The sequence below is a fragment of the Gadus morhua genome, chromosome 4, assembly GCF_902167405.1.
Source record: "Gadus morhua chromosome 4, gadMor3.0, whole genome shotgun sequence".
Lineage (NCBI taxonomy): Eukaryota > Metazoa > Chordata > Actinopteri > Gadiformes > Gadidae > Gadus > Gadus morhua.
In genome coordinates, this window is record NC_044051.1 from 38,149,449 (window position 1) to 38,162,594 (window position 13,146).

General features: G+C 49.1%; 1 protein-coding gene across 1 annotated transcript in view; it reads left to right on the forward strand.

Annotated features, from left to right (window-relative positions):
* The first annotated feature begins 1,977 nt into the window (after positions 1-1,977).
* The window catches only part of LOC115542622 (interleukin-1 receptor accessory protein-like 1-B), a 204,087-nt gene continuing 192,918 nt past the window's right edge, over positions 1,978-13,146 (forward strand). Inside the window, exon 1 of the mRNA XM_030354949.1 lies at positions 1,978-2,939. The gene's annotated coding sequence lies outside the window, so the exon portion shown is untranslated. The remainder of the gene's footprint in view (positions 2,940-13,146) is intronic.

Here is a 13,146-nt window from a genome sequence, read left to right on the forward strand (position 1 = left end):
AAGGGCAGCGACCTCAACGCACAACCCTCCCCTTCTTCAGTCGGGTGAGAGGCGCGAGACCAGAGTCGCACACTGACCGGTTGATTGAGTCGCAGCAGGCACAAGGGGGGAGGGGGAGGGGGGGAGACTTCGTCCACTCTGAATGAGGGGAGGAATCAATGGCTCATTTGTCTGCCTTAGCTTTGTGAAACGTTCAGAATCTCTCTCTCTCGTTCTCTCACCGTCTCTCGTTCGTTCTCTCTTCTCTCTCTCTCTCTCTCTCTCTCTCTCTCTCTCTCTCTCTCTCTCTCTCTCTCTCTCTCTCTCTCTCTCTCTCTCTCTCTCTCTCTCTCTCTCGCGCGCGTTCGTTCTCTTTCTCTCTCTCTCTCTCTCTCTCTCTCTCTCTCTCTCTCTCTCTCTCTCTCTCTCTCTCTCTCCTTCTCTCTGTGTGTCTCTCTGTCTCTCTCTGTCTCACTCTGTCTCTCTCTCAGACTCCCTCTCCCTCTCTCTCTCTCTCTCTCTCTCTCTCTCTCTCTCTCTCTCTCTCTCTCTCTCCCTCTCCCTCTCTCTCTCTCTCTCTCTCTCTCTCTCTCTCCCTCTCCCTCTCCCTCTCCCTCTCTCTCTCTCTCTCTCTCTCTCTCTCTCTCTCTCTCTCCCTCTCCCTCTCCCTCTCCCTCTCCCTCTCTCTCTCTCTCTCTCTCTCTCTCTCTCTCTCTCTCTCTCCCTCTCCCTCTCTCTCTCTCTCAGAAAGCACACAGTTGGTTTTTTGTTTTCCTCCCCAGAGCAGGAGGGCGGCCCTGCCTTCCCCTCTCTTTCTCCCGGGCCCCCGATGAGACCTCATCGAAATTCGTCTCACAGTGGCGGCGCCAGGGGCCAATCACTTGACAGGTGTGGGGGGGGGGCCTCCATTGAGGTGTGCAACCCCCCCCCCCCCCCCCCCCCCCCGCCCCTCCTGTTCTGTTGTTGTTGGTACAGCCAGGTCAGACGGACGAGGGAACCCTTCAGATCTGTACTAAACCCACGTTTTAAATATTAACGTCTCTCTGTCTGTCTTTCTTTCTCTCTCGCTCGCTCTTCTCTCTCTCTGTCTGTCTGTCTGTCTGTCTGTCTCTGTCTCTCTGTCTCTGTCTCTGTCTCTGTCTCTCTCTCTCTGTGTCCCTCTCTCTCTCTCTCTCTCTCTCTCTCTCTGTCCCTCCCTCTCTCTGTCTCTCTCTCTCTCTCTCTCTCTCTCTCTCTCTCTCTCTCTCTCTCTCTCTCTCTCTCTCTCTCTCTCTCTCTCTCTCTCTGTCCCTCTCTCTCTCTCTCTCTCTCTCTCTCTCTCTCTCTCTCTCTCTCTCTCTCTCTCTCTCTCTCTCTCTCTCTCTCTGTGTACTAAACCCACGGCTTCTTTCTGCATTCCACTTCTACTTTACCATCCGATTGAAAGCCAGAGTCTCAGAGTTCAGTGGTCATTCATAGTTTTATAAGTTATTATATGTAATATAATTAAACGAGCAAGCAATGGGTGTTATTTCAAATGAGGGTGAATATCCACATCCCTGGCCTTTGTCGTTCGGGTTATAGGTCAGTCCCGGTCAATTGTGTTGTTATTTACAAGATATGTAGCCTATTATCTGTGTGGGTGTGTGTGTGTGTGTGTGTGTGGTTGCCTAAATAATGAATGGGGTACGGTGTGTGCATGCAGCCTATTCGTAAGCACGAACAAATTAAAACGGAACGCATCTGGAAAAGTGGTTCACAATAACATATTTTCATATTTTCTATTCTGTCCACAGCGTTCTTCTTGAAAAGGATTCACGTAACATGCAGCCCCGAGCGCACACACACACACACACACACACACACACACACACACACACACACACACACACACACACACACACACAGTAGCGTAGATAATTGCGTGCATGTTGCCGTGGGGCGGCAGCACCGCCTACACCACCACTAAAGTTTCGCTGCACTGCGATGCACATCTCCTCTCCCCGTCTCCACAACGCTCGGTCTCAGTGTGTGTGTGTGTGTGCGTCGCTACGCTCAGTCCGCGGTGCAGAGAGAGGCTCAGAGCGGCTCTGATGGAACGCGGGAGGAAAGGCGCACACGCACCTCTCTCTCAGTGCATGCGACGCCACGGGAGCGAGTCCACCACGACGTAGCGCGCTAGGATTTTCGCGCGTGTTTTTTTTTGTTTTGGTTCCTTTTTTCCCTCTCTCTCACTCTCTCTCTCCCCCCTCCCCTGTTTGGTGGCCGAGATTCGAGACCTCGCTCTTGTTTTTGCCTCCTCGATCTGGGGGGGCTGTGAGGAGGAGTGCAGCCCACCGCTCGAGGGCGACCCCGCTCTCCCTGTCTGTTGGACTGCGTTTTCCCCCCCACACACACACACATATGCAGACACGCACACACACGCGCGGATCGTGAGGGACACGACGGAGACTTTTCGCGGGAGCGACATTGGAGCTCCGCGTAAAATGCCGCTCACCTGTCTCCGTGGCGCCCTGGCGTGGATCTGAGCCCCCCTCCGTGTTCGTGTGGAGATCTCCTCTCCTCCTCACCTTCCTTCTCCTCCTCAAGTCAGTGCGGGCCTCGACAGTTTTTCCGATCAATGTGAGGATTTGTGTTGCTTTTTTTTTTTCGTATGTGTTGCGCTAGATTTGCTCTATTTCGTGCACTCGGGTTTTGGATATCGTTTGGAGGTGCACCGCGGAAGGATGCTGTGACCCCCCCCAGGCGAGATGTGATCTGGATTAGACTGTGTTTTTTTTCCTTTGGAGATTCGCCGGACTTATGCGCCGCCGCCACCCGGGATCTGATTTATTTTGAAACGAGTCGTCTTGGTGTCGTCTTGGGTTTTTTGTGGAGCGAAATCTGGGTTCTTGGTGATGGTCTGACCGCGATGGTCTGGGTCTGAGTAGACCCCCCCCACCCCCCACAGCTCTTACATACTTGTGAAACACCTTGTGGGGGTAAGTTTAATGTTTTTCCGTATGTGTGTGTTCTGTGTTGTGTGTGTGTGTGTGTGTGTGTGTGTGTTTCTTCTTATTTTGTGCTGCGCAAAGTTACTTGGGTTGATTCTCGTTGCTGCTCGTCGCTCTAATGAACGAACGAATGAACGAACGAATGAATGAAGGGATAGCCGCCGATGTAATGATGGGACTCGTAATGATGAACGGGTTCGTTACGAGGACGATGAAGCGATCGGCGTGCGAGGACACACGCGTCGATCGCATCCCCCCCCCCCCCCCCCCCCCCTTCTCCTCGAGCACAACTATGCGCATTTTCTTCCATGCAACACATTTCTCTTGCCCCCCGATGCTTTGATTGGGAATAGTTCGTGCTTGAATTGCGAATTCGGGGTTTTATTATAGGGGTTTATTATAGGGCTGCAGGCTTGCGACCAACTAGTCGGTTAACACTGCAGTATGGGGGGGGTGTAAGCCACGTTAAAGAATCTGTAAGAATTGGGAGCACGACAAGTTCATTCGCACGTACAAACGAACGAATAAACGCTCGTGTCCTTCCGTTCCTGTTTTAAACGGCCCGTGTGTGTATTTTGAATTTGGCCTTTCAGTTCGCCAGCTGTTTTTCTCACGGGCGCGATTGGACGTGCCGGCGTTTGCCCGGCTCGTGCCCCGGTGTGCCTGTGTTGGTGTGTTGCCGCTCGTGGTTGGCGGCGGAGCTCACGCGCGTTCACTCAATCAGGGCGCGCGCCCTGCCGTGCTCCGTGCGCATCTCTGCGTGCGTCAGAAGGGGTGGGGGGGGGGGCTGTAGCATATAGAACAGGGTTATTTATTTCAGCATTTTTGCCGAGTGATTAGCTTGGCCAGCTCTCTCTCTCTCTCTCTCTCTCTCTCTCTCTCTCTCTCTCTCTCTCTCTCTCTCTCTCTCTCTCTCTCTCTCTCTCTCTCTCTCTCTCTCTCTCTCTCTCTCTCTCTCTCTCTCTCTCTCTCTCTCTCTTCCCCCCCCCCCCCCCCCACCCCTTAAGCCCCCTCTCTCTCTCTTTGACTCTCTCTCTCACTCACTCGCCCACTCACTCCAGCACACACGAACACACACACACACTCACACAGCCTCTCCATCCCCTCTGCATGCTTAGCGTTTTCCTACACTTTCCTCTGCCATCCAGTGGCATCCTATCCAACCGGAGGACATGTATCCCACACCACGGCGGTCTCCCATCGCACCCGTCTGGATCCCCCCCGCCCGTAGTTAGTCTGTCCCACGCTGGGGCGAAGCCCATTGGGGCTGTGATGAGGGATTCGACCTCAGCGTGGCTGTCCGACGCGTCTCTGAAAGATGGTCTTTTTTCTCCAAACCGAAAAAAAAAAAACAAAGTCCCGGACTCTCCGAGAATCCTGTGGTAACCGCGAGTGACGGCCGCCCTGGGCTCTGGCTGACGGGCAAGCTGTCGTTCTGCATCGCAGCCCTAAGCTCAGGTTCTGGGTTCGATGCCCTGGCGTCCACACTGGCTTGGTTGGGGATAGGGGGATCGGAACCTCTGATCCCCTTATCCCCAACCAAGGCAATGTGGACGCCAGGGCATCGAACCCAGACCCTTCCACGTCTAGATTTGACTTACAGTCCGGGAGCGCTGTCCTCTTCGGAAAGGTCGCTCGGCTCTCACCCATTTTTCTCTCTCTCTCTCTCTCTCTCTCTCTCTCTCTCTCTCTCTCTCTCTCTCTCTCTCTCTCTCTCTCTCTCTCTCTCTCTCTCTCTCTCTCTCTTATGTGGGTGTGAGATTATGAATGTGTGTGATTATGGATGTGTGTGTGTGTGGTCAATATCGTCTTTATTCATTGACATCGTGCGGCGGTCTGAGACCACCGGCATCGCCGCGGCGATGTTGGCAACATGGCTCGATAAGTAAGTGGCGGACGCCACTTAAAGGCGGGAGTCCCCGTGGCAACCGTATCCAGTCGAGTCCAGCTCCCGGCCTCCCACGCAGAAATTGATTCCGAAACAGATTATGTCATCCGATGTTCGCCCTTTTTTTTTTCCACGCCGCCCGCCTACCCAACATCCCCCTGACTCCCCCCTCCCCCCCCTCTTGTCCCTCCCCCCTTGGTGGGCTAGGTCTGACCAAGGGGGGATTGTGAAGGGGGGAGATGGGTACAAAACGGGTCATTTGGAAGCAACCCACACACACGCGGACACACACACGCGCAGACACACACGCACATATGCATACATATATACACACACACACACACACAAATATCTATACACACACACATACATATCTATACACACACACACACATATATACACACACATATCCACACACACAAATCCACAAAAACACATATCCACTCATATCCACACACACAAATCCACACACACGTATTATCCACTCATATCCACATGCATACATGTCCACACAGTCAACACACACACACGCTCACACACACACACACACACACACACGCACACACGCATACACACACACATATACACACACAGAAGCATTTGGTCTAACCTTTATTTAACCGGCTTGGGCCACATTGAGACAAGTTGTCTCTGTCGCGAGAGCTTTGGTTTGCCCCTAAAGACACGCACACACTCAGCACAGAGAGATGTGGTTCAAATAACACAGAGGAGAGAAGACAGGGGGAATGTAACGGTACCACAGTGAGTGTCTCATCGATTCGTCAATACTACAGAGTTGACCTTTCCAACAACAGGAATAAAGTTGGTTTGGGCCAGGGAAAGTTGTTTGGACTTCAGTTGTTAAAATTGTTGTAACAGTTCACGTTCATTTTGTGTGAATGTGTCTGCGGTGTGTATGTTTCTACTTTGGATTTGGGTAAGATTGCATTTTCTTAACATTGAGGGCATATAACAGACTCTTCCATCCAAAGCGACTTACAATAAGTTATTTAAGGTTAGTACAGGTTCGTACTCGGTTTACGCTAGGTAAGTCAACTGAGTCAACTGATCTTATCCAGTGTGTTGCAATGTGTTGATTTCGTTGTGTGCTTATGTTTATAACACATACCCAACTTCGCCCGAGGAGAAGGACTGCTTTTCAGTCAGAGGAGGGCGAGTTTACACTTTGGGAATCGGTGTTTACCCCCTCGGTGTTAATTAAGTCTATTTAAGTCAAACAGCTCCGAAGCCAATGTCGGTTGATGGGACATTTTTCGGAATTCTCCGGTTCATTCCACAGTCATGCACGTCTCGCTTTCCGTGTTCTTCCCATTTTTCAAAAGGTTATCGAAACTTTTGAAAAGGTCAGCGGAATTATCTCTTTCAAACGCAGACGTCGTTGGGATGAAAAAAAGTGTGACAACGTGCCTTGCTCAAAGGCAAATTGTTGCCTTGTGCCTTTGGCAAAAGGTAGACATGTTTCCCGTACATAGTATAGTCTTATGCAGCCATCGTTATCAAACAAACCTGGACCCAAAAATCCCAAGATCAACATTAATCATCATCATATTAACGTGTGTGTGTGTGTGTGTGTGTGTGTGTGTGTGTGTGTGTGTGTGTGTGTGTGTGTGTGTGTGTGTGTGTGTGTGTGTGTGTGTGATAAAGACAGGTGCACAATGAAAGGGAGCCAACCAATGGGAAGGCTCTGTGACTTTTAGACAACAATGGAAGTCTACTCTCCTGCAACAATGGTGATCCATATCTCTGTGCGACGCTCCAAAGTCCCGGTCGCGTGACCTCATGTTACGCATGAGTCTGGAGTGGGCGGGACTAGTTTACTTGACAGCCAATCAGCTTAATGAACACTTTGACTTACTCACGAGCAGTATATCGCTGTCGGGACAGCAAAGATCTTCATAAAAACAATTCGTAAGCACTAACAATCGCTAGCCTAACCCATTCCCCGTATACAACAATACAGCTAGGTTAAGAAACTAATCAATGCTATGCTCCATTTTTTAAATGCCAGGAAGTACAACACAGAATAAGTGCGTACATTAACAATGCGCTTTTCAGAATGGTAAAAGCAACAATTTCCGCCAAGAAACTCCACTGGTGCACACTCTCGCTCTTGTTTAACAGTTGTTATTGAGGCTATTTCTGCCGTAACTGCACTCATGGCTGTGTTTACTCTGTTAATGTTATTTGTTACTGTTGGTTGCTTCGAGAGATGCCATAACTGTTTAAAGTGGCGGTGGCCTTTATTTTACTCAACTACGACGCAGTGTCTGATTCAATTATCTATCTAAAAGTTAAAGGGGTGATGTTATGCCCCTAGTCGCTTGAAAATCGGCCTTTCCTGTGTTTTATCGACATCACAAGTGGGCATGTCCACAGATGTATGCTGGATAGATCTGTAGAAACATTTGTAAGTCAGTCTAGGCTGGTAGACTGATCTATCCAGCGTACACCTAGGTGGACGCTCCCACTTGTGTAACTATAACACAGGAAAAAGCCAGATTTCCAAATGGCTTGCAACGTCTAATCACACTCACACCCGGTGGCATAACATCACCCCTTTAGAATCAAGGTAAGACCAGGGGTCCCTATATAGACAAGGAGACCCCAGAAAGTATATATAAACAGGCAAGAAGCCAATTGTTCATATCAACACTACTGCCTTTGTAAAGAAAAAAAAACGACAAAGGTAGAATTTCAACAGGTTCTGTTAGCCTAGCTTGTGCGTTCACCGCACAAAAACAAACACACATCATGATAACGTTTTGGGGGCCGCGGGGGGGCCTCTTCCACAAGGGGCCCCTGGCGGCCCTTCACTTGAAGAACCTCACAGCGAGCGGGCACCCATCCCTGTGTGTGAGGCAGACCGTTTATTTAACCTTGGTGCCCCTAATACTGCCTGATGGATACTTTTAATTTGAAGGAGCTGTCGCGGGGGGAGAGCCCCTATTAGTCTGTGCCGGGCCGTCGAGGTGGAGCGGGACGATCAAAAGACTTTGAAAGGAATACGTTGTTAATGTGGAGGTGGAGGAGGGGGTGGTGGTGGTGGTGGTGACGGAGGTGGTGGAGGTGGTGGGGGTAGTAGAGGTGGGGTTGGTGGAGGAGGTGGTGGGGGTGGAGGTTATCATGTTGGGGATAAAGGTGGGGTGTGATACGGTTTGTCGAGTGGCAGAGCATTGGCTTCTTTGGAGGAGTGATTGCGGCAATCCTGGAGGTTTTGTAATGTGGAAGGGGGGGGGGGGGGGGGTGGGGGAGGGGGGGGTGTTAAGGTAGGGGATGGGAGGGGGGAGGTGATGGGGGTGAAGGGGGTGTTTGAGGGGCGCCTCAATCATGGCTATTAGATTAAATTAATGAGTCTAGGAGGAAATCAAAATGCAGCGAGGGTAAGCCAGTGTGTTTGTGTGTGTGTGTGCGTGAATTAAAGATAGGTACACAATGAATGGGAGAAGGTGTGTGTGTGTGTGTATGTGTGTGCGTGTGTACTTGAAGTAAAGACATGTACACAATAGATGGGAGGTGTGTATGGACTTAAGAGAGGTACACAATGAATTGGGGAGGTCTGAGAAATATAGAGGTACACTATGAATGGGCTGTGTGTGTGTGTGTGTGTGTGTGTGTGTGTGTGTGTGTGTGTGTGTGTGTGTGTGTGTGTGTGTGTGTGTGTGTGTGTGTGTGTGTGTGTGTGTGTGTGTGTGTGTGTGTGTGTGAGTGTGTGAGTGAGTGAATGCCTCAAGGATGCAAGAAACACCCAGAAATGGGTAATTGAATACACGTTCTAAACTGTAGCCTTTTTATAATGCAGCCTTTGATACTTTCCCCCCATATACCCACGGAGTGACGGTTCAACTCAATGCATAACAAGTATTTTTAAGGAAAAAGGGCTTCAAAACGGTTTTTGATTACAATATTCAGATTGTTGTGCTTGACGAGCGCTCGTTCACATCCCCGGTGTGATTGAATTATTTCCTTCAAGGGTCCTTGTCAATCACAGCTCAAACAGTGCATCCGTAGCCATTGTTTTGCACTCCTCTGGGGATCACGTAGCACAATGCTTCCCATGGAGGACTAGCTGGTATTCCCTCTGCGGTTACACACTGCGACATACATGTCTGATGGAAGCAGTCTCTAAAGTTTTGAGTTTTGTGCGTGCGCGCGTGCGAAGAGGAAAAACCCAATTTAAATGCTTGGTTGTTTGCTATTTTCTTCGGTTCGTAACATAACCGTAGGCCGACGGGTCAGTCGCACAGTCTACGGACACCGGGAGACATTTTATTCTCACAGTAACGGTTTCCCGGCAATTAAATACCGATATAACCGACGATGAAATGGTGATGTCGCTGCTCATGAGATGAAATTGCCATTCCCGTGTGTGATCAAAATTCCTGCCATGCCCGTTTTTTCTTCCTTCCTTTCTTTCTTTCGTTCGTGTTCTTCCTCCTTTAGCCCCGTGCCAGCGCCGGAGAAGAAAGCAATCGTTTCCCCCTCCATTTGTTTATTTATTTCCCACCCTTTGATCGAGTGATAATTCTCGCACGCTCGGAGCCGGGAAGGAGATGGATTTGTAATTTATTTCTTTAACGCCCCCTCTCTCCTCTTTCTCCTCTCTCGCTGGCTGTTGTGTTAGCTCGTCGTTGTCTCTGGGCGATTCCCCCCCCCCCCCCCCCCCCCCCCCCGACGACAAATCAGCGGCCCCCGAAGGCGTGTCTTTCCGGGCTGTAGTTGATGTGTTTCGGATCATTTCTGTTTTTAATTTTTAAAGGTAACATATTATACCACCAGGTGTGAATAGCCGTTTTTAAAATCTGCCTCCTCTGACATCATTGGTGGGCGTGTCCACCTAGATGTATGACGGATAGATGAGCAACGTTTGCTACAGTCCACTGGGTAGGCTGGTGGAATGATCTATCCAGCACACATCTAGGTGGACACGCCCACTTGTGATGTCAGAAGAAGCTGATATTCCGAACTGCTTGTAACTGCTAATCCCACTCACACCTGGTGGAATAATATGGAACCTTTAAGAGAAGATGTAAAGGTTGAGCCATAGAGATTCTGTGTTAAAGGAGGCCGAAACCCACCACAACCGCCACTCCCCCCCCCCCCCCCCCCCCCCCTTTCTTTAATCTTCCCGCCAATTTCCACTTGTGTGCAAGAAGGCTTTCAGCGCAACACTTGAGGGTTGCCGAGTTTCAGTTGAGTTTCAAGATGGAGATAACGCCACTGTGGTCATAAAGTTATTAGTCATGATTGGGCGAGTACGTACTCGATATGAGTTGAGCGTTTTGTTGAAGGAATAATATTTTTGAGCGTCCAATGGTGTTTTCATCATTGTTATGTAGAGGTTAGCATTAGCCGAAATGAACAGCCTCCAAAGATAATTAACTTTATCAAACTACTATTTCCGCCGAAAGTCAATCATAGCTTAGCATTTTGCTTTTGGTATTGTAAACAAATATTAAATATGTTCAAACAAACATACTGTGTCCACTGCATTGATAAAACATCAGCTCATACAGTATATTTTCTACAGTAACCATATGATGGAGAGAACCAATACTAGACACTGAGCTGACTACAGATTTAACATTGATATTCAGCTCAGTGTTCTGTATCGGTTCGAGCAAACGTCTACAATACCCACTCTGAATATAAGTGTAGTGTTTACGTTTGCTCTGGCTCTGTTGGAGTTGGATCGCTTCTTGGACTCCGGGTTCCTGCTGCCTCTGTAGACAAACGTCGGGGTAATGACTATAATGGAAGTCAGGAAGAAGTTGGATCTAACCCCTCACAAAAAGACTTGCAGAACAAAAGACACGAGTGCCCGTTCGTGCAAAAGATAGAAAGACGCAAGCGCCTATCCCCGCAATATAAAAAAAGATGATAGCACACTAAATGCCTGTTGTTTTGTGGACCTCAGGTCTCGCTGTCACTCTCCAACCAAACCTTGCTGGGCCTGATGGAAGCGCTATGCTGGAAGTCCCATGCTAGCCACACTGTGAAATATAACTGTGTTAAATTGTAAACAGACTGCATTTAAACAGATCTTTTCTAACCAGTGGCCGCGCTAAGCGCTTTACAATATTGCCTAGCATTCACCCATTCATGCACACATTCGCACACTGACGGCGCTGTCAACCATGTAAGGCGACAGCCAGCTCGTGAGTATCATTCAGGGTGAGGCGCCTCGCTCAGGGACACCTCGACACTCTAGGAGGGGCCGGGGATCAAACTAGCGACCTGCCGGTTACCAGCCAACCCGCTCTACCTCCTGAGTCGCGTGCTGCCCGATTCTGTCTGTATAGGCAAAGCTGGGTTGGGGGTCAGCCAACGCCCACACATGTACCATGGAGGCAATTGGAGTCACACCGCCGCACGGATGGACGAAAACGACTTGATATCAAGGAGCAATATTCAAATGACGTCAATGACTTTTGTTTTTTTTAGCTGAGACCTAAAATCCGTCTTCCCACTGCCTAGGAACTAATAACCGAACTGCATTAGCATACGAATTGATGGCAATTATTTTTTTACCGCCCGCAGAGATTCCACATATGGCGCCTACCAGCTTGGCCCTAATCCGATCAGGCGGAGGAGTGTACGCACGCTGAATCGTAAACTCAACCCTTAATATCCGGTGTCTTGGTCCAACGGTGAGAGGACGCCATGTTTGTATTTTGGGAGGGGGTTGGGCGGTGGTTAATACAATTAATTAATGATCTTCCGACTACCTCAACGAGGCAGTGGGGCTCGCTTCCCACAGGCTTCACCTTCCTCCACGTTCCCTGCTCCTCTCCGCGGTCTGGGGGGCGGAACAAGATGACTTGATTGATTTCACTGGGAATGTTATTAGGTTGAAAAAACGAATTTGCCCAAACGGTGTATCAGCGATGTTAGGTCGAAACATAAATGATCACATTCATCTGATCTTTCCTCACGATCCGCTAGCTGCCCGCCCCCTAAGCATGCCGTCAAAAAACGGTTTGTCGGAAGGAAGTGTGTGCTCCTGGATCGCACCGAATGACAAATGGGACTATCAACCACTCAAAACCAAAATAAACAGTATTCCAACCAATCACCGACAGGGGGTGGGTGTTGTGGGGTTTTGCCCTGTGTTCGTGATAGTTTTTACTGGATGCACGAAACACGGAAGGGAGGGGCGAGCTGGCTCTGTTCGTTTGGGATCTCGCTTCAAACACCAACAGAAGAGACGTCACCCGACATCGCTGATACAACCTTTAACATCAGTTCCGGTCCGTTCTGACCGCCGGAGGTAGTTGCTGGTGTGATTTTGTGGCAATGAGATCTTCCCAGAATTGTGCGCTTGTTTTGACCAATGAAAAGCGCATATTTGTGCCAAATTGTGACATCTAACCTAGCTCTGCTGATTCAGTGTGCCTCATTGGCTATATCCTAAGCCAATCAGAGGGTTATTTACATTCCATAATCACTCTCTGCCTGAGACATTTATTTGAGTTAGGAAGACAAAATATAAGATGAACCTTAAAATATGATGGGGCAATCATGCTACGAGGCTAACGATTTGACATTTTGTCTGACCTTGGCTTGAGTTGGATTGTGAGCGAGTGCTAAGGAGCAGAACAGCACCGTCCCAAGGGAATTTGCACTCCAAGCTGAAAAGTACTAGGTTCGATTCCCAGGGTGCACAGCCAGGCATCATTTAGAAAACACCCACTACCTTCTCCTTGACGACTTCTGAATTTACCCTAATGGCCATCTGTCTTTTTGACCACATGACTCAATGAGAGTTTGGTCATTTGAAATAAGCATTGGATTTATTAGTGCTGGGGTCATCACCTACAATGAGATAAGGATTTAAAATGTTCCTGGACTGTAGCTATTCCATCTAGGTAGAAGAGCTGACGTCACCAGCACAATCGATCAGGAACCTCGATCGATTCTGCTGGCGTCGTTCAAATCTTCTACCTAGATTTAATAGCCTGATGTAAAGCCAAAACGATGGGGCAAATGTAAGAATGATGGGATTGATTTGAACCCAATCAAATGTACTTGATTAACAATGGATTGGCTTCCAAAATATCCAGTTTGTTTGATTTTGATTTTTATTCTGTGTCTGCGCTCCTATATGAGCTGAATGCCGATGGTCTGGACTCTATCTTGCTCCCTCTCTCTCACTCTCTCTCTCTCTCTCTCTCTCTCTCTCTCTCTCTCTCTCTCTCTCTCTCTCTCTCTCTCCCCTTTAACATCACTCTTCGTTTTTTTCTGCTCCCTAGTCTCTCAATCTCCTCCACTTTCATTTTCCCGTATTAC